We start from the raw sequence: 20,045 nt of genomic DNA, 5'->3' as shown, positions 1-20,045 counted from the left end.
AGCTGTTAGTCTTGAAAATAGAAATGACAACAGAATTAGTTAAAAAGACGCATTTTAAACAAACAATCAAACACCCACTTTCATGTGAAAGATGAAGCACAACTACAATGTTCCCTGCTTCTGCCAGCAGAGAGCACTATTGCAGCATCACACTGCAGTGCTTTTAATGCACAAAGACTCAGTGTAATCGATAGGGAATTTCAAAATACTGCCAAATTCATACTCACACTCGTACTGGTCCTGGAGATACTACTAACACTTCAATTCCTTCTTTCTAACAACAACAAAAAGACATTTGAAACGAGTAAGTAGAGCTTCATCTGAGTGTGAGATTCCTGCTTGACAAGAGCAAATGGATGGCGTATCACAGTTAAAATCCTCAATATAAACAATCACACAAAGAAACCGGTTTGGTCTTGAAAGGATGAAGTTGACTACAGTACTGAGGATGAGAAAAATACAGTACATGGATCCAGAACGCATTGCCAGTAAATGAATCACAGACTCCTTAAGAGCAGGGACACAATGCCACAGTGTTCTATTGCTACAGAGGGCTTCAGGTTTAGATCATGGAGGAACATCGAGGATTAGTCAGTCAGCCCTTAGACAGTGAGAACTGTGGGCACACTGACGTTTGTTGCCTTTCCCCAGGCATCCCAGACACCGCTTCTCAGGTCCTAGTTTACTTTGGCCCTCAGCTGCTTTTGCTTCTTTTGAGGTCAGACCAGATGAAACTTGGAGGTAGCACCAAAATGTAATTTCTAGGCCTGGTTACCAAACTTCCATCCCACCTCCTCGTCTGCCTCCCCTTGGCTGTTACCAAACGCTGGAGAGACCTTCATTGTGCCAGAGGAACTGGGTTCAAGCCTCTGTTTTGGCAACCATCCACTGTGCTGAAGTGTCCTTGAGCAACACACATTCCTTACAGTTTTAGGGGTGCTCTTGTGGTTTACTGGGGAGGGCTTTAACCTGCGAGGAGCGAGTAAAAGCGGCACAATGAAATCCCAGTATTACTGTATAAAAAGTGTGGCATGTGAGCCCTATCGCACGAGGCCTCTGACTAGCCAGAAGACTGTCAGCTTCACCTACAGCAGAATGCATTCGCTCCTTTACACCATAAACTTTCAGACCAGCTGGGGACTAGAGATATGTGCAAAGATAAAAAAGATACTGTAAATACGTCCATCTTAATCATCTCTCAGGAAATTGTGTTTTAGACCATCTCAGGGTCAGGATCAGCACCTAATTGAGTTTCAATCCTCAGTGCCCTTTATCAGCCAACTTATGGTAATGCAATCTTTTAATTGCATAAAAGCCTTCATGCTCTATAACATTTTTCCATTTAATTCCAAACAATGCATACTATTAAACCTCCTTGTTGCAGGTAGCTATATAGGACATTTACACAGCAAGATTTAAGCTATGTGCAGTTAGCACGATAATGAAGGCTGCATAGCTTTAAAAAAAAAAAAAGTTGGACTTTTATTTTTTCTGCAACACAACTAAATTCCTTTGGTGGAGATCTTATCTGATCATCTGAGCATTGAGCCTACAATAAGACTGTTTGACATAACATTAGTGCTGATTATCTGGAAGATGATGACAGACTGCTCACAAATGAATTCTTTGTGAACCCGGGCAAAATAACCGACCCACCTACCGTCCTGATGAAACATACATGTAGTCCTGTTCGGAATTAAAGGCACAGCATTTCTTGAGGACTGTGTTTTGTTGCCCTATTAATGGCAACAGTCTGACAAGTGCATGGTGTGTTGACTGCTTTGTAGTGCTAATGTGGCCTTTCTGCCAGACAGCTCCCAAAAGATCTATTTTTTTCAGCGTATAAAGTCAGGCCTTAACGCAGGCACAAAGACGAGGACAGCCCGAGGACACGAGGATCAGATAAGATGGGTTGGCCTGCAGCATTGTGTCTTGAGGCTTCTGTTTACATCCGCATGTGTCCAGACACAACCTGACGAGTGGAATAGTGAGATATGACCCTGCATTTTTATTCACAAGAGCATGCTCTGCCGTGCGTTTCCTTGTCTCATCCTCTGGCAAACCTCCCAGAGGTATTTAACAGGTTGGGAGGGAAGCTTGAAGCTGAGACCTCGCTGGGTTTAGGCCTGGTTGTGAAAAATCACATCCCCTTTACAGCTCCACAGCATCTGAAAGCCAGAGTGTCTGCAGCTATCTCTACCGCCGGTTTGGGGAAACTGGGTGAATGGCCCAGCCAGCATCTCCACCAGGCAGGGCTTGATCCAGCTCTGGAGAGTCAACAGTCACAATCATATATCATTGCTCCAATTGTATTTGCCCAGACCGGCTGTTGCGGTTTGGGGCTGAGAATGAATGCCTCCAGCAACAAAAAGAGCAGTATGAGGATCACAGGGACCTTACAGATGTAGCACCAAAGCCTGAGCTGTCAGTTTACAAAGAGTAAGAGGTCATTTATATCCTAAATGCCTTGTCAACTTCCCCTACAGTCCTGCGCAGCACAGTAATTCTTCCCCTGCACCATGGAGTCTCCTCCGCATAAGCCAGCATTACTTCATACACAGACTTCAAGCATATTAATCTGCCAATTTGATGGCGTCTTTGGAGCGGGCTTGTGCAGTTTTATCTTGAAAAGTATAAATTGCTGTTGGACTGTGTATAAAGACGATGTGGTGGTGACAGAATTGCAAGCTGGGCACAAGTTGATATCAAATCCTGTGCGACTGGTCTAAAATTTGTTCTATAAAAGTGTGTTTTAGTGGAGTTTTACAAGTCAATTAAGGCTGTGTGTGTGTGTGTGTGCGTCCACGTGTGTGTGTGTGTGTGTTCTTTAAGCCTCCTGTCAAATCACCAAGCTTCTCAAGCAGTGGCGCCCCATATGGCTTGACCACAACACCACCCTGATGCCTGAGACTGCTGAGTGTTTAAGAACTGGTGTGTTTGTGGTACAGGCCCATGTGTGTTTTTGTGTGTGTGTGCGAGTACATAACTAGAACAAAAGTGGACAAACTTTTTTTTCATTACTTTCAAGGTTTCTCACAGGAACGAGGCAACGAGTAAAAGGTGCCTGAATGAAAACTCAATTTCCTGAACGTCTTTTTCCTGTCATTTCGCTGGAGGATGTATGTGGTGTTGGCTCGAGTGAATATATACCAGTAGCACGGCGAAAATCTCTGTCGACTCATCACATCAGCGCCTTTATATAGCTGCTTTTGCAATTTCTATTTTTCCGAGAAGGCAAAGCCCCCAATAAGCTCCATAACTCTCAAAGTCAGTTAACTTAAAAGGAATTTCTCCACTCAACATCTCTGTTGATGTGTGTTCTGTAACAGGAGAGCACTCAAAGGCGGTTCAGAGAAATGGTAAAAGCAGACCAGAGCAAGCCAGATAGGTGATCTTAACAGTGCAGCAATTTAACATTTGCGCAAGATACCACACAAAACCGTTGTATCCTGAAGACAATGACTCCCCGGAGACGCAGAGCACCGCAGGAGCCAAGAGAAGGGCAGCAGCAGGGCGAGCAATTCACTTCGACAAACAATAGCTTCCTTTATAATAATGTAAATCAATAACTGGCATTAGCAGGAATTTCGCAACTTGTTCATCTTTTCCAGATGCTCGTGCACTGGAAAGTCATCCAGAGTAGATCACTGAGAGAGAAGACAGATGAAGATGAGAGATGATGAGGTCAGAGGTGACGGAAAGGAGATGCATTACCGGGGTAGCAGGGAATGCCATTAAAGAGTGAGAAAATCATACAGGGGGGGGATGCGTGTCGAGCAGCAAAGAGCACGGAGTCGGGGGGTAACCCAGCGTAGCCCAGTAGGACGTGTAATCGGACGGATGCAAGGGGGGGGTGGAGGATCAGGTGGCAGAATAAAAGCTGTCTGACTGCTCTCCTCACACCTCTCCCAGCATGACTGGTCCAGCGAAAGGGAATGCACAGTGAGAACGGCTGGCCCAGGGCCCGTGCTGGGGCGCACCGCCAAAACCTCGGTCAGCGTGCCTGCCTACTCCTCTGTATTTTTGGAAACATCCATTATGCAAGCAATTTGCCTTTAAGATCTCTGCGCTTATGTCTGCTTCAAGGCAAGCTGGGAGGAGAGGTATGGCCGCGATGCACAGAGAGAGAGTCCGGCGAGCTTTCGCAAACTCTGGCCACCGTATTAAAACAGAAGCTCTGGATGTGTGAACAGTGGTGGCCTGTCAGTAGTTTACAACCTTAATTTCTCTGATTTTGATTTACAGAGGATCATTAGTGAGTCATCCGCCTTCCTCCACACTGTCAGAAGCCCTCAGAATATTTGAGAAAGATGCCAGCGTCTGAGGAGCTCAAACGAAACAGTGAGTCGACGACTACTAAAGGAGTCTTGTTATACTTGTGCCTCCCTACCACCACCACCTCTAACCCCACCCTTCACCCAATGCGGTTAACTGCTCAGTGGGGAAGATAGAAGGAGTGTGTGTGTGTGTGTGTGTGTGTGCGTGTCTAAAGGGGTTTTGGTGTGTAATTCCAGAGGCTCCCCTTACCCCCTCCCAAGTTTTTCCTCTTTCTCAGACGAGCTTTTTTTTTTTTTTTCTCTTTTATTTATTTTTTTTCTAACCGCTGGATTCTGGACTCGGTCTGTTTCCATATTGCTAACCACAACATTCCACAAACATGATGGAATCTTTGTTTTAGAGCATTTAAAGGTTATTTTTTCCTCTTTTTGACACATTTTCCTGTACTTCTACATGTCTGTGGAATATTACTTGTGCGGCTGCGAAAGGAATACGTACAGCGTGTGATGGACGGTAAAACATGACTGAGTGGAAGAGGATATTAATGAAAGGGCAAGCTTGACAAAATTTCCTGACTCCTACTTATAACCTTATCCTTAACGGACAAAAATCCTTCATTCGGGTGTTATTCCTCCGGCATTCCTTTTTTTTTAAGCGTCTCAATATTTGCTTGTCCTTTCTTCTGTCTGGGCAAAAGTATTTGGTTGCCTCTAAAAAATCATTAAAGCTTTTATTAAATGTAAAAGAACATTTGAGATTGAATGGGATAAGGATTCATTAATGACATTCTCAAACCCTCAAATGTAATTATTGCAGTTGTGTCTAAGAAGATTGCCAGTGACAAAAAAAAAAGTACTGGCTAGACATATTTATATTTTTATAAGGTAAGAGGCACTCAATCAATATTTTCTTTATCAAGCTACAGACCATAATCCTCAACTAAATAAACGCTGGTTAAAAGGTAACCGGGTAAAGTGGCGTTTTAAAGTGGTCACTGGGTGAAAAATATTGAACCTGGATGCGGTGGATGGACCCCCCACACAGGTAAACAAGACATGAAGGATGAAATACGGCAACCTTGACTTCGACGGCTTCAGCCACACACTACAAGGAAATCGTAAATCTTTGCTTTTAATTATCCTTCAAATCGCTAAAGAGAACCGAGCCAGCAAACAATAACAAAGAAGTGAAATCTCACATTCTCACACGGTTCACAGTTACATTCGGTGACGCCACATAAAATGTAAAGCTTGCAATCTTTCATATATACAGTGCAAAGTTTATCTCTCTTTCTTATCTTTATGTTTTCAGTTATATGTGTGCAAACCCACACACAGCAGCTTATACACACACACACATGCCAGAGCTACGGGAAAACGCAGCTTTATAACAGGATGAATTCTGTATTTATCTAATGGAGACGTTTTTGCGGTTCGACTGCCGTTCAGTCATTTCTGTGAACATTACTTCACAGGCTCCTACACATCAATGGCACTTGCAACGCAGAGGAAGCCTTATATTTACGTAGGAACTGCATGTTTTGCTCCATTAATATATGCATATCCTCTACCTCAGAAGGCAGCGAGGTAAGTTTGGGGCCACTACCACATAGGTGAAAGTCCAGAGATGAGACTGGGCCTGCAGAGGCAGAGTTACAACCTAAGTGTCAGTGGCCTCTGGGGACTTAGCCTCTTCCTACTGACCCGTCACCCTCCCTCCCATGAATCAGTGAACAAACTCACCTAAGACAAGCGTGCACGGACAGGCAGGGCCGTAGATAACCGGTGTCCTCCTGCCACTGAGTTTTTGACAGAAGCAGACTTGTCCTCATACGTAATGCATAAATGGCAAAACACTTATTCAGCACATTATTTGCACAGCGTCACAAAAGCTCGGTAATGGCTTTAGCAGGCGGCGTAAGGTTGCTGCTTCACAGCGAGGCCTAATGCGTCGAGCAGCCAGGAAATTCTATATTCTTCTGCAAAAAAAGAACTAAACCATCATCTGGAATTTAAAGCATGTCATGTGTTTGAGTGGAATAAATAAGTTACAAGTACAGTAGAGGCCGTTATATTTTAACAGTTTGACTTTGTTAAAATAAACGTGAGATTCCAGCCGGGGTTTGTTGCTCATTCACACAGACTGATAAACCTCGTGCTGATCGGCTCTTTGTCTCTTGAGACGCATTCGGGGGGAATTATTATGAAGAGAGCAGGTTGGGAGTGGCAGAAAGAAAGAAAAAAAATAACACGAGAAAGTGTGGTAGACCCCAGTGTACCTGCAGGCCACACTCATAACCTTTCACCTGCAGGTAAGACTTCTGGCTTGTAAGACTTAGACTGAGGTTTCTGTGCATGTATCTCCAGACAAGAAGACAGACAGTCAAGTTCCAACACGTGACTGTGAAAGGGTTTTTCCCTTAAACCTTGGGAAAGCGGGCTACGTAAATGCGCCACATTTCAAGGCCAAATAAAACAAGCTAATTTTCATGAAATACAGTTTTCCTGCGAGACTTCAGAGCTGACAGATACACAAAAGCGCTATTTGTGAATGAAACCTTTGGTGTCGGTTCATGTTAGCAATTTAGAACGGGGGGGGAATGTTTCGGGCTGTACGTAAACGCGCCCCGGTGCGTGAGTACATTCGTGCATTCAAATGGGTATAATTGTACATATGTGCATCCATGCGAGTGGGGTTGTGCGGCATTTAAGCACACAAGTTCTTTCATGTATAATTTCAGTATACATTGTCTGACAGACACGCACAAAGTGGGATTTTTATAGAGGAGGAGGTGTAATGTTACTAACACAGCAGATGAATCAAAGAGCGCCTCAGTCCAATTTAATGCCGTCTTGCTCTGGTAGCAGAATGGCACACAGACATTTAAATCAAAGAGGGAGTAAAATTATGACGGGAAGTGATTCAATTCCTATAGACTTGGCATCGAGTAATATGTGCTGAGAGAAAGAGCTCAGAAATAGAACCAACAGGGTGGAACGCAGACAAGAATATGGCTTCAAACCATCATGAGCAAAACTTCCATATAAGTTCCTCAGCTGTAAACCGCAGCGCCATATGTACCGTAGTGTCACTTCGCTTCTGTCCTTCGTTCTGTCTTTCTTGTTGTCTTTCTTTATACTTTCTCTGTCTCCCATTCTAGCCTACACCCACATGAAAGCAAATCTCTTCAGTTGGGCATTAGGCCACAGGAACTGAGGGGCAGGTGGGGGTTGGTGCTGGGAGGAAACAAAAACATTTGCCGAAGATTTAGGATGAACGTTGGTGGAGCAGACGCGTGATTGACCGTCACGGCCTAATGCTAGAAGCAACACGGCGAACTCAGAGAATAAGATCGTGAGCTGAGACTATTTGGAGTTAAGTGTTTTGGGGGCAAACTTGAATAGTTTTCTTTCTCCAGCACAAATACATTGTAAAGAGATGGGTGGAAAGGGTAGCATAGAGAAAAAAAAAACACTGAGTAATATTTTTCTCTCGCTTTTTATATTCTTCAGTCCAATTTACACCAATGCCAAAATCAGTAGTCCCCTGGCCAATGGTAAAGAGGGAATTCCAGGCACAGTGTGCATGAGTCAGTTCCAGCATTTTCCAAATTCACTCTGCCTGCCTCTCTTTAAATAGCCCAAGGAAATGTCCAAATGACCTAATTACGACTCAGGCTTTCCTAAGTAGCCTGTGTCAATGCATGACATGGTATTCAAAAATATACACAGTCACAAAACAGCAGGACCTGGTAGCAAAGTATGTTTTCTTCTGTTTGGTTTTATTAGCAGGATGGTGGGATGGGGAGCTGGATTCTGTTTGTGTCTATGTTTCTTTCTGTTGTGTCTCGGCTCTCGGGGCTTTTCTTGGTCAGGGCAGACCTTCAAAGGCTCGCTGGAGCTAAACGATCTGCCAGAGACATGACCAGACCACTTCATCACTCTTTAATCTATGTCACAATAGTACAAACCGCAAACTCTGTTTCAGTAATACACTTTACACCACTAAAATACAGTCAAACTGCTGCTGAACTGTGGCTTTGACCGGCACTCACACACAAAAGCTGCCTTGCCTAAACAAACACCATTAAAAAATTGCTTCTATTTACGGGTCCCAACACTTTGGTCCACTTCAGCAGCTTAGCTGTAACTAAAGTTGTACTTGGAAAGAGCAACAATGGATCCTGTTTGAACAAAAGCCTCTTTCAGAGCCGAGTGAAGCTCAGCTGAGCTGTCATTTAGTGAAATTTCAGCAGGAGTCTAACTTTATCCTTTTACTGTGTTTGTTTGTTTAGTGCTGCGGGAGACAAGGTGGTATGCATCCTGCTCAAAACCACTTTATAGTAATGGTTTGGAAACGCCATGACAATTAAAGCAAAATGAAGGGGGATGTGATGAACTAGTTGGAGTGCCTCACATTCCAGCAAAGCATTTTAACTAAGTGTTTTGTCAATGGGCCACCTTTGTGAGTGAGGCCCTTTTTATTTGCAGCTGCAAAAACTATCTATAAATACCGAGCGGGGGGGAGATGATGACCTTGGGCAGTTACAGGATCTGAAATCAGATATAACACAGTTCAGCAATTCACTGACAACAATTATGTTGCCTGGGAAATCCAAAAGTCACAATGGGGAGAGGGAGCAGAGATATAAGGATGAGGAAGGGAAGTCAAGCAGAGAGGAGACAGATTCCAGCTCCCAGGGCTCAGAGTGCAGACTGCCAATCTACTTCAGATCCAGGATAGTAGGACACAGGAGCTTTTCTGCAGCAGATAGTTGCAGTTCAACAAGTTCTTCTGTAATGTGCCATGAAGAAATGAACCTGCTCTACACCTGTAGCTTCATCTTCCATCGCTGAAGAAACAACATTAGCGCCAATATAATTTCTTGCTTTACAATAGAGGATTTAATAGATAACAATTTGGACTGTAGTCAGACCATGACAAATTCTGGCAGAGACCTCAGCAGCACTCTGCTAAAAAGCTTGTCCTATCTGATCAGTGACTTGAGTAGCAGAAGCCCACATTGTCATTTTTTTCTTGCGCTCCATCCTCTTTCCACATCAGTCCCAATTCTGTTTGGTCCCCGTTTCTATCTTTTCCTCTCATCTCCCTGCTTCTGTCTGCCTCTTGGTCCAGTGTAGGTGTGGCCTGTGTCTTGCTGTGGCTGCAGCAGGAGGACTACCTGATGTGTCGCTGTGTAGAATGGGACCAAGGGGTCTGCTGTTGAAAAGGAGCTCTGTGCTGCATCTGCAGATCGCCTTACACGACCACTTCCTGCTTCCGACCCACTCCTCACAGGCAGCCCTGTGTGCCAAGGCCGAAAAAAGCTCAAACAGAGGGGTTCAGTCCACCCAGGGGCTGAGCACAGGACCCTATTCATCCTCTCCCCCAAAGCTCCTCCCTGATTCTCCCCGACCAACCTCAGGATGGCTTTATTTTAAAATTCACAAATATTCCCCCTCTCCGAGGCATTGAGATAAACTAACTGCTCATTCCCTCTTTTCAGCGGTGCTTGACAGAGACGTCGTGTCAGTGCTGCCCCCAGACTGCCGAGGTGAAATGTGCCAGCGTCAAGTATTTGTCTGTCTGTCTGTCTATCTGTCTGTCTGTCTGTCTGTCTGTCTGTCTGTCTGTCTGTCCGTCCGTCTGTCCGTCTGTCCGTCCGCCTGTTCGCCTGTCTGTCTGTCTGTCTGTCTGTCTGTCCGTCCGTCTGTCTGTCTGGCACAGCTGCACCGCTGGCATCTGTCTGCTTGCACAAGAAGTGAAAGAAAGGACCAAGGGTCACAGATAAAAGGACAACTTCAAGCTGAGAAAAAGAGTGATAAAGATGCTTCGTGGGTAAATGAGTCTTGTAAATGAGTCACTGCATGCGAACCCCCACAGTCGCAGTCAAAGGTGGCGAGGAGAATAGATGCAGAGTTTGAAAAATGTGTGTGTCTGTGGGTGGAGGGGGATGGAAGCAGGTGGGCTTGGGTAGTCACGTTGCTATTCCTGGAATGCTCACTTTGTCCCATCTAGAGCTGGCAGCGGTGAGGAGGACAGGAGCTCGGGGATAGTGGACTCCACCTGAGTTGGACTATTTACACAAGAACCCTATGAGGGCCAAGGGGGCAGAGGTATTTAAGATTCTTGGGGAAATGGCAAAGTGGGCAAGTAACTCTTAAGACAAACAAACCTGGGGCATTAATGATGAGTCTGTCACTGGAGTGGATGTTTTTGCTTTTCCCCCTGCACATTGCAACTGGAGGGCAACCGGCCCGAGCCACAGTCTGTTTTCACTACTGTCCTTGTCATTTCTGCCGTGGGTCGTTGGACACTGCCTTGTTTTTCTACTTTAAACGCATTAAAACAGCACCCGATACGTCCATTCCTACCAGGGGGATAGAAAAACATTTAGCTTGCCGGCTCCCTGGGCTTCCCCCTCGGATGTCAGCCTCAGATGAGGGTGAGAAGAATGACGCTCTGTACGGCCACTGCAAGAAGCCATTCATACAGCCACAACTTGACCACAGAGAGTGTGTAGCGCTGACCCATGGTGGCTGGAACAGACCAACACTGATCAAGTCACTGCTGTCCCAACACCACACAAAACCAGTATTGATCTAGTCCATGCCGGACAGCACAGCACCGCTAAGACTACATGTCTACTGATTCAGCACGATCACTGCCGGGTCTCACCGATGCAGACAACACCTCCACTGATTCAACTAGAAGGACTCGCTGCTGCAGGGTTGGGTGTATCTGCGTTAACACCTGCACTTATGAGAAGGTGCACCAAGATCCTCAACTCTCTTGTAGACTGATCACTAAAGCCTGTAAGAAGTATTGCTATTACTGACTGCTCCCTTACTGAGACATAGCAGTGTATCTAATGGAACCAAACCTGTGTTTACATGACCGATCTCTGGTTGATCAACAAACTCAGTCAACCCGGACTACTGTATATTCTTTTGCAACCTCCCCATTGCCTTTGCCGTGCTAAACAGGAGGCCTTATTATAGGTCAGCGGTTGACTGGAGGCTGTGGAACAAACCAAAAGACCCTGGCAGAGCTCACGTTGTTCCCCTCAGACCTGCTCAGGCTCACTGGAGACCAGCGCTGGAGGCTGCTGTAGAGAAAGTAGCTTCTGTGCATCGACCATGCCCAACCTCTCTGGCTTCACATGCCTGCGTGTGAGGCTGGCGGCTGGGCCAAGCCAAAGAGCGACCCAAAGAGAATGCTGTGTACTTAAGAATATTTTTCTCAACCCCTGTCGTATGGAAAATATACCAGTTCAGGTGCACTTAATATGGTATTTACGTTAAATTGACAAAGATAACACAACTTTTTCCCTGCTGTGATATGTTAACTTTTCAGGATATACTGTAGCATGAATGAGCGTGATTTATTCCAGGTCTGTCAGACGATGCTGCACCAGAGGCCCGAAACACGGAAAGCACAAAAGTGTGATACAACTGATACAAGAGTGGCTTAGTGCAGCAGCCTTAAGGCAGAAGATTAAGAAATCCTTTGGAGACCAGAGAGAGTTTACTCACTTTTTTGTTAACCTTAAACACATTTCAACCAGCAAAAAAAGTCTACAAGGGCAACATTCATCATGAAAATGGCGCTGTGCTTGCAGTCACTAGTTGCGACTGTCCCCCGATCTCTCCGACGCTCGATCTCTCTGATTCATGGAGGGAGCAGAGCGATAAGGCCAGACTCGGGAACCTTATTTGGATCTTCATGCTACAGCAAAGCAGTATAGGCAAGCCGGAGTAATCGTGTCTTCCATCTCATGAATCATACTTCCCCTTTACTTCCTATTTTTACAGCTGCTGCACAACTAGATCTGCTCAAATGCTCTCCTCCCTGGTGAATGAGAAAGACAAGAAATGCAGAGTATTCAGGTTCTCACAGTCACTCAACAACCAACGATCCCCTCTTGACCTCCAAACACATGCAGGCATTCATGCCCACAAACGCGCGTGTGTGTGTTAACGCAACGCTTCACGCACACGAATTTCAGAAAAATCTTGTCCGACAATGAGAAACTATTTACAGGCTCTGTTTTGGTATTTCGATTTAGCCAATTGACTTTAAAACACAGGAGGTGAAACTACAATGCCATTTCAGACTGTCACAAGATCAACACTTGGAAAGCTTTAAGCAAACACTAGAACATGGCTGGTGTTGAATCAGGAAAAAAATGTGCAAAATATGACCAACTAAGGATTAAAAATGGCTTCTAAAACCAGAGATAAATACAGAAGTGGGGTATCTGAAAGTACAAAAATGGACTTAATTCTAATGTTTTGAATCAGAACTGCTGTTTATCTTTTTCATTGTTTATACTGTCATAATGATGTTTCACATGTCTGACATCTTGTAAACCCACAATCAATAACTCAAACGAAACGACTGTTGTGAGTGTTGCAGCACAGTTTCCCAGCTTTTCTTTTTTTTTTTCTTCTTCTTACTCTCAGAACTATGCAGGTCAGATGAAAACATTTCCATTTGCACAAGCTGAGGTAAGGATAGCACACTGTAATTTATGTGTCAAACTCTGTGCGCACGAAATGTGCTAGTGTTGCACCCACGAGTGGCCCTGATGAATAAACCATTTGGCCGAGCTGTTGGGATCGGAAGCCCTGTCACAGTCCATTAAAAGGCTGAGACTGAGCGACAGGCTAAGGTCTGTAACCCCGCGCTGTTGACCTCTCGCGTCGGCATTGTGGTCCTTTTGCTGTCTTTGTGCAGCTCCACCAGAAAAAAAAAAAAACTCTGACAGTCTGGACTGTGGTCTGCCTTTTGCCCTTTTGCCCTCACTTCAATTTGTCATGCCAGCATCGCGTGCCCGACCATTTGTGTTGGCACAGCCTGCATCTCTGGGGCAGCAGGAAAGCTATTAATCTGGGGTTAGTGGGTCTTAAGGAGCCATGTGAGGACCATTGGTCACTAAAACACGCCCTGATCTTGGTCCGAGATTTCGTCATAAATAGGAGCCATAATTTACCAAGAATTTATAAATATTTGAATATCTTGAAATGCTAAATAAACAAGAGCCGTTCACATGTAAAATGCGATTACTGAACTCGACTTTGATCCTGTTTTTGCGCTCCGTTTCCACCCACTGAGGACCGATTATGTCCCATGTATGTTAAGCGTGCATCGGTTAATCCTGCTTTTGCATGCAAGCGCCGCACATCTCAGACATAACATGAATGCGAGCTTGTCCTTTTCAATGAATTTAAATAACATCGACTTCTTTCTGTTTTCACAAAAAGACACACATTCAAAGTTCATGTACTGAAAACTATGTGGAGGAGTACCACTTGCAACAGTTCCAGGAAAGAATAACAAATGAACATTTTCTCATCTGATTGGTGTATTTTCTCCTGAGAGCAGATTGTCTTGCATCCTTTATCCACCTTGCTATCACGCACGCAGACGGAGGAGGCAATTAAAATGAAATATAAGGTCATAAAGTTCTGGGAAGATTTGAAATGTTTAAAACTTTGACCAACATCAGAGCGGAAACATTTCTTTCGCGGTGTTCCGTACGGATCGGTTGAAAACTTAGCTGCGGATGGAAAATCTGTCCAAGGATGTGCTCTTATCTTACATTAGAATACCTTCCTTTCTACGGCGAGGTAGTCAACCAACCGTTCCTTCAGCGGGAGCAACTACAGTCCACACATCACCGAGTCTTATGCTCTTGGCTGCAATCTTGGAGGAATTTATGAATGGTGTTTGGTTGGTCTGGTCAGGGGCTCAGCCAGTTCTGTGTTGTTTCATTTCTCTCAGACTGCTGCTGCTGCTCCAACAGACTTGAATAACGTCAGTGATGCAATCTCTCCACAGACGCCCAGCTGATGTTCCATTGTTAAAAAAAAAGGAAAAAAGTCATGGCGGCTGGGGGGGTTAGCTCCTCCGTTTTAAGTGGGAAAATGACATCACAGTGGTAAAAAAAGGCTCGACTGATAAGGTATGGAACTTTAGTACAGTTGTGTGATCTTGCTATGAATTTTCCATATGTTGTTTATCAGCTATACGGGGTAATTGCACCGTTGTGATTGTATACTTGGCAGCCAGCACTCTGCTTTTCATGTCATCTGAGTGAATATCTGAACAATATATAATGAGTGGCAACCGCAGCGTGAGTGTGTATATGAAAAGAAAGGGAAGTGAGGCCGCAGTAAGGAAGGACGGGATGCCTTTACTAGCCCCAGTTTAAGCTGGAATGTTAAAATCAAACAAGCTGAGGTTTTTACTGCAGGTCATGGAGAAAGAGCTACTGCATTCACGCTTTGAATCCACCAAATTTCCAACAGTTTGCTTAAAAAATGACAAAACCATGGGTGTATTCAGGTTGCAGAAGTCTCCCACCCTCGGGCAGATGGATGTTAATGAATAAGGTCGACGTTTGTTTTAGTTACAGAGGAAAGATCGGAACATCCCAGAGACACCATCGAGTATTTTTAGTTCCCATCTTTGTTAAATGCTTTTTTTTTTGTAAAGTCTTTAGTACAAGTTACCAAATCCCACTGAAAACAAACGCTGTCCTGTTCCATTCATTTTCCTGGAAGTCAGGGGGAAAAGGAAGAACGTAACAGGAACAGATGAGGATGACACATCAGACTGTGCTGGTACAGTAGCAAATTGTGAGTCAGACGCTGAGGCTGGAAAGTAGGGAAGCATCTGAAGAATGGGTGACTATTTGGTATGCGCGTGTGATTCACGGCATGTGTGGTGAGTCTCTCATAGAAGGCCCATGCCACCGGGCCCTGTAAAAGTTTGTCTGTTATTCCACATTTCCAAGCACTAGGTGCTTTTATTGCCGCACCAACACTCACAAAAGCCTTGGGGCCAAACACTGTAGGTGTGTAACGGCACTGCGTCGAGTTCGGCCGGAGGAACAGTTGACAGCGTCTGATACACACTCAGCAGTCTCTAAATCTTCATGAACTCATTCTCACTCTCTAGAAGATTCATCTGTCCCACATCTTTCTCAGCACTTGCATTTTTTTTGTGCTGTTTCTCTGCCTCTGCCCTCCCACTTGTGCTCCATTTTCCATGTTAATCCCTCCCCTCTGTTCTTGTCCCCTTTCTCTCCTCTTTTTTTTTTTTTGTTTGGTCCTCTGCAGCACTTTGACTCTCTCTCTACAGAGACAGACTCTTTAACAAGCCTGCCCCAGTGGGCAGTAGACAGAGAGGGGAGGTTATTTTTAGATTGCACACAGATTAAAAGTGGAACGTTTTTCTTCATCCTTGTAAAGAGTCCTCTTGCCTCTCTTTCAGTCTGTAATGGAGTTTAGCATCTCTGTGGGGGATCTCGTGTTACCTCCCCCACACAAACTTTTCTCTTCCCAGACTCATCTAAACTCCCCCCTCCCGCCGCCGCCGCCGCCACCACCACCGTGACACTCATCTCTCCCAAACACTGACATCATTCGACAGACTGAACTCTTTTCTCTGCCTGTGGGGGCTGTTCGGTACTATCTGTACAGAATGAAATTGGGTGAGTCTCAGCTCGCGACACAAATCAACCGACGGGGAGGAAAAAAACAAGCTGTCAGAAAACACACATCTGCTTCAAGAAAACAAGGCCGGTACATCATTTACATTCCTAGTGCTGTTCTCCTCACATGACCTTTTCCTCGGCGACACGACCACATTAGAGTCGTGGTGGCTTTCACACTCGCACACATACATGCTCAGACACACACACACACACTGTTAAAAGGGTGCTAAAAGAATAAATCACACAACTGCATTAGGTATAATTGGGCCAGGGCTTTATCCAGGAGTCTGGGAGGTGACGGGTGAGCTTACTTCAGCGTTTTCCTGTCTTGGACTGAAACCAGAGTCTGACTTTTTCCTCCTGTCTCCACAAACACACACACACTCGCATACTTCCCCCCACCATGTGGATCACCTCATCTCTGGCCTGAACTGGTGAAGTAAAAAGCTGGAGACATGGCCCTCTGAGTTTTACTAGTCCTACTCTCACTGACCCATACCAGGGTCTAAAGTCGGATACAGCTTCTGTTACTTTCCTTGAGAATGGGCCCATTCCTTTGAAAATACTCTGTTTTTAGAATCGCAGCTTTTCCCTCACCCTTAATTTGAAGGAGTGACTTCTTAAGGAGCGGGGCGATATTGCGTGGTAGTCGGCCTGGCAGGGACCGAGCAGGAAATCTTTCATTAAAACCCACTCGAGGTCCATCATGACTTGAGGCTCTGTGTTAGATATTGAATAATGAGTGACACAGAGCAGTTCTGTTGAAGGCTTTATAATGCCCCGCATCACAGCTTGACCAAATGAACCCTGGGAACTCGGCTGAAAAACCAACACTCCAGATAAATCATGGATTAAGCTCTGAAAAATTAAAGTTTCTGACTGATAGCTGTGTTTGAAGTTCTCTCCGCGCCTATGTGTGCTCGATCAAAGACTTTTTGCCCGTGAACTTTCATGACACTCATAATAGAGCCTGAATAAAAGAGCAACGAGTGCGAGCTGGCTGTCGTAAAAAAAACTACAAAAATGAGCAGGGAAAGTGATAAAGACGAACCGTGAAGTCTAATCACAGAGCTACGTTACAGTACATCAAAACCACATCAAATTGCTCCTCCTCGAGCATATTTAATTGATGCACTTGGAGCTGCAGTCAGAAAACAAGGAACACATTTTGGCTAATTGTCGATCACACGTAAAAATATCTATGTGGGATATGTTGCTTTATCCGAACCATATGGCGCAACCGAGAGGAGCAGCAGCAGCAGAAATAGATGTATCCGACTGCTTCACCAAAACACTGCCACCCCCGCTCCCTCTTATCCGTCCCTTCATCTCGCTCGCTAGGAAAGTCATGGAAAGCAAAATGTCAGCAATAATAAGAGAATTTCTCCTGTGAAATCGAATAGCTGAGGCCGAGCATGTTACTTCATAAGCAGAATGTACACGAGTGCCGCTGGAAATATGAAGAGCTTTATGGCAGCGCTGGCTCAGACCCAGACTTTGCTGTAGTTAAGAGAGGAAACCTGATAGTAATACTTCAGCTCTGCTCACCCTCTTTTTTTTTCTCTCTTCCCCTCTGAGTCTGTCATTCTAGTTGCAGACCACAGTGGCAGTCGAGCATCTCGCCAGAGCCATGTGGATTCAAAAGGAGGTGGCTTTCCCTGCAGCATCACAGAATTGGGGGGTCTGTGTTTATGTCTGGGGGCAAGAAAGAAGGAAAGAAAGAGTGGCAGAGGTGGGAAGAAGACAGAAAGGGGGTTGTTTAGAACTCTCCGCTGATAGTGAGACAGTTCAGGGGATTCCCTTGCCTCTCTCCCAGGTGTACGCCTGTGTCTACAAGACAACTAAGCTCCTTAGATGTGTTTAAGCTCCTCAAATAAAAGAATGTGAGAGAAAGAGCTATTTGTGGTCTCGGCGATGATCTGCTTATTAAGCTTTCTATTGTCAGAAGAAATCTGAAAGGTTTCCTCTTTAAGAACGGCAGCAGTCAGAGCCTTTCTGCTCCATGGCTGCAGAGAATTTACGGTATTAGCTGCACCTTCTGCACAAACTTTTCTTTTGTGGCCCAGGGTGTCTGGGACTTAAGCATCCGCTCAGTGGGCCTGGCTTCCACATGCAGCGTTGAAAAATGTATATCCTCATCTGCTTGACGCGCTAATGCCGAATACTGCTCAACATGATGTACAGTAAATGACAGCAGGGCAGCTCCCTCAAGGCTTCGGAAACAAGCACACAGCTCACAGCAGCACCAGCCCTCTGCAAGTCACACTGATGAGGCCATTGTTAGCTCACTGCGAGTGGATAACTCCTATAATCTGTTAATACATCCGCCTCCACACTACCCCGTCTGTGTCTTTTGTATTTACTTGTAATACCACTGTGGCTCACAGGGAGAAGCTCTGTTAGTTTATCCCAGCTGCACAAGCCCACTCACTAAATCTGGATAAAGGATTTTCAAAGTTACGCCTCAAAAGAAAAAAAAAAAAAAAGAAAAGAAAAGGGGGTCAACTTTCCAACAACCCACTGAGCAAAATGAGGCCGTGCAGTATCACCACTGGCTTATATTTGTTTTATCAAAAAAAGTTCATAAGTTATCCAGGCCTCAAGGAGAGCCTACAGGGCTAATATAGATTAAAAACACACTTATCTGTAGTATCAGTGGTCATTTTCGGCCTCAGTGGATGTCTAGGAGCTGATAGCATCTCACAGACTGTCAGTCTCATGTCTGACATCAGATGGAGAGTGAAACAGATTGGCAGATGAAGCCACACTCTTTGAGTTCCCTGCTGCTTTAACCTTTCCCATCTGCGTCAGCAGTCACACATGGTTCACATAACAAATCCCTTTCTTCTCTTTGGCAGTTCAGGGTTACATGCAAACACGGAAATGAGATATACACTACTGTGCTGGGGCTGAGTCTTGAGGGGTGGGCACCAACTTTCTGCTGGAGAGATGTAACCAGCAGATAGCCATGAGAAACCACAAAGGGCCATTTAAGCAAAAACACATGTAGGTGTGTGCATATATGGCTGCACACACACACACACAGATACACATAAACAAACCCACACACAAACAAAGGTAAATACTCTCACACATACACACATAAACACAGGCTCCGTTAATCTGCTGTGTGGATGCAGATGACCATTTTGTTCCTGATGTCAAACTGGTTGAAGATAGAACATAAAATAAAATTGCAGCTACTGTGACAGGAAACAAAACTTTGCCTCAAGGAGCTGTTTTTATATTTAAATTTGACATTTTTCCTGGATAGTAGATTTCCTGTTTTGGAGATCAGTGAACTAGTTATTTACTGCTCGGTACATTTACATGGATAACCTGATTTAGTGCCTTTTCTTTTTTGATCTCTTTAGATTCTTAAATATAAAAGCAAATGCAGAATCTTGGATACAAAGAACTCCACTGAATATAAAACAAACAAAAAAAAAAAAGAAGCAAATGAAGGTACATTTCAAGCAGCCTGACACTCCCATCAAATGACAATGTTTAACTCTAATTTATACTGAAGTTTGTCATTACTCCACCCTGCCACTTCATCCATCTGTACCTCCCATTTCTACAGCTCAGCCACCTGTTTTAGGCCTATAAAAAGTGAGCGCATTACCCTTGAAAAGTAAGCGTTTTGGGCTCGAGGAGTTTGTGTGAAGAAACCAAATCTCTCCCCCCACTGTGTACATATATTCAGATCTGCAGCACAACTTGTCTGTTCCCTGCAAATTTGCTGCACAAATACATAAGGATCCACTTGCATGTGAGCGGAAATGGGACGAACGGGAGGGAAATGTAGACAGTCAGTGGCTTTTTAAAGAGATACAGGCTGTCATTGATCAAGATAGAAAAGACCGCAAAATATCTATGGAAATTCTTCGCTGGCAGTGAGTGAAGAAACAGTCCCATGCAGCGCTGGCCTTCATGTCAATCTCTGTGTAAATTTGCGAGCATGCATGTGTTTGTGTGCTGCAGTTCCAGTGTGTGGGTGGCAGTGGAAGATTATTTAAGTTGAACAAGTTCACAAACGCACACACGCAGACTTTTGTTTCCAGCACTTGAGAGGACATTGCATTTATTCATTTTTTTGGAGACTTACCCTAAACCTAACCATAATCACTACTTGCCTAACCCTTACCCTAACCTTAACCTACCCTAACCTTAAACCCAGTCTCCACTCTAAAATTGTATGATTTACGTTATGGAGACTTGCTTTTCATCCCCAGAAGGGAGGCGAGTCCCCACAATGGGACTG

General features: G+C 44.7%; 1 protein-coding gene across 2 annotated transcripts in view; it reads right to left on the bottom strand.

Moving 5' to 3' along the window:
- Positions 1–20,045, bottom strand: part of znf469 (zinc finger protein 469) — a 147,242-nt gene that overhangs the window by 12,517 nt on the left and 114,680 nt on the right. The window lies entirely within an intron of this gene.

Source organism: Stegastes partitus, unplaced genomic scaffold (genome assembly GCF_000690725.1).
Source record: "Stegastes partitus isolate 25-593 unplaced genomic scaffold, Stegastes_partitus-1.0.2 Scaffold922, whole genome shotgun sequence".
In the NCBI taxonomy this organism is placed as follows: Eukaryota; Metazoa; Chordata; class Actinopteri; family Pomacentridae; genus Stegastes; species Stegastes partitus.
Note: the sequence above shows the minus strand (reverse complement) of the source record. Positions and strands in the feature narration are given on the sequence as shown.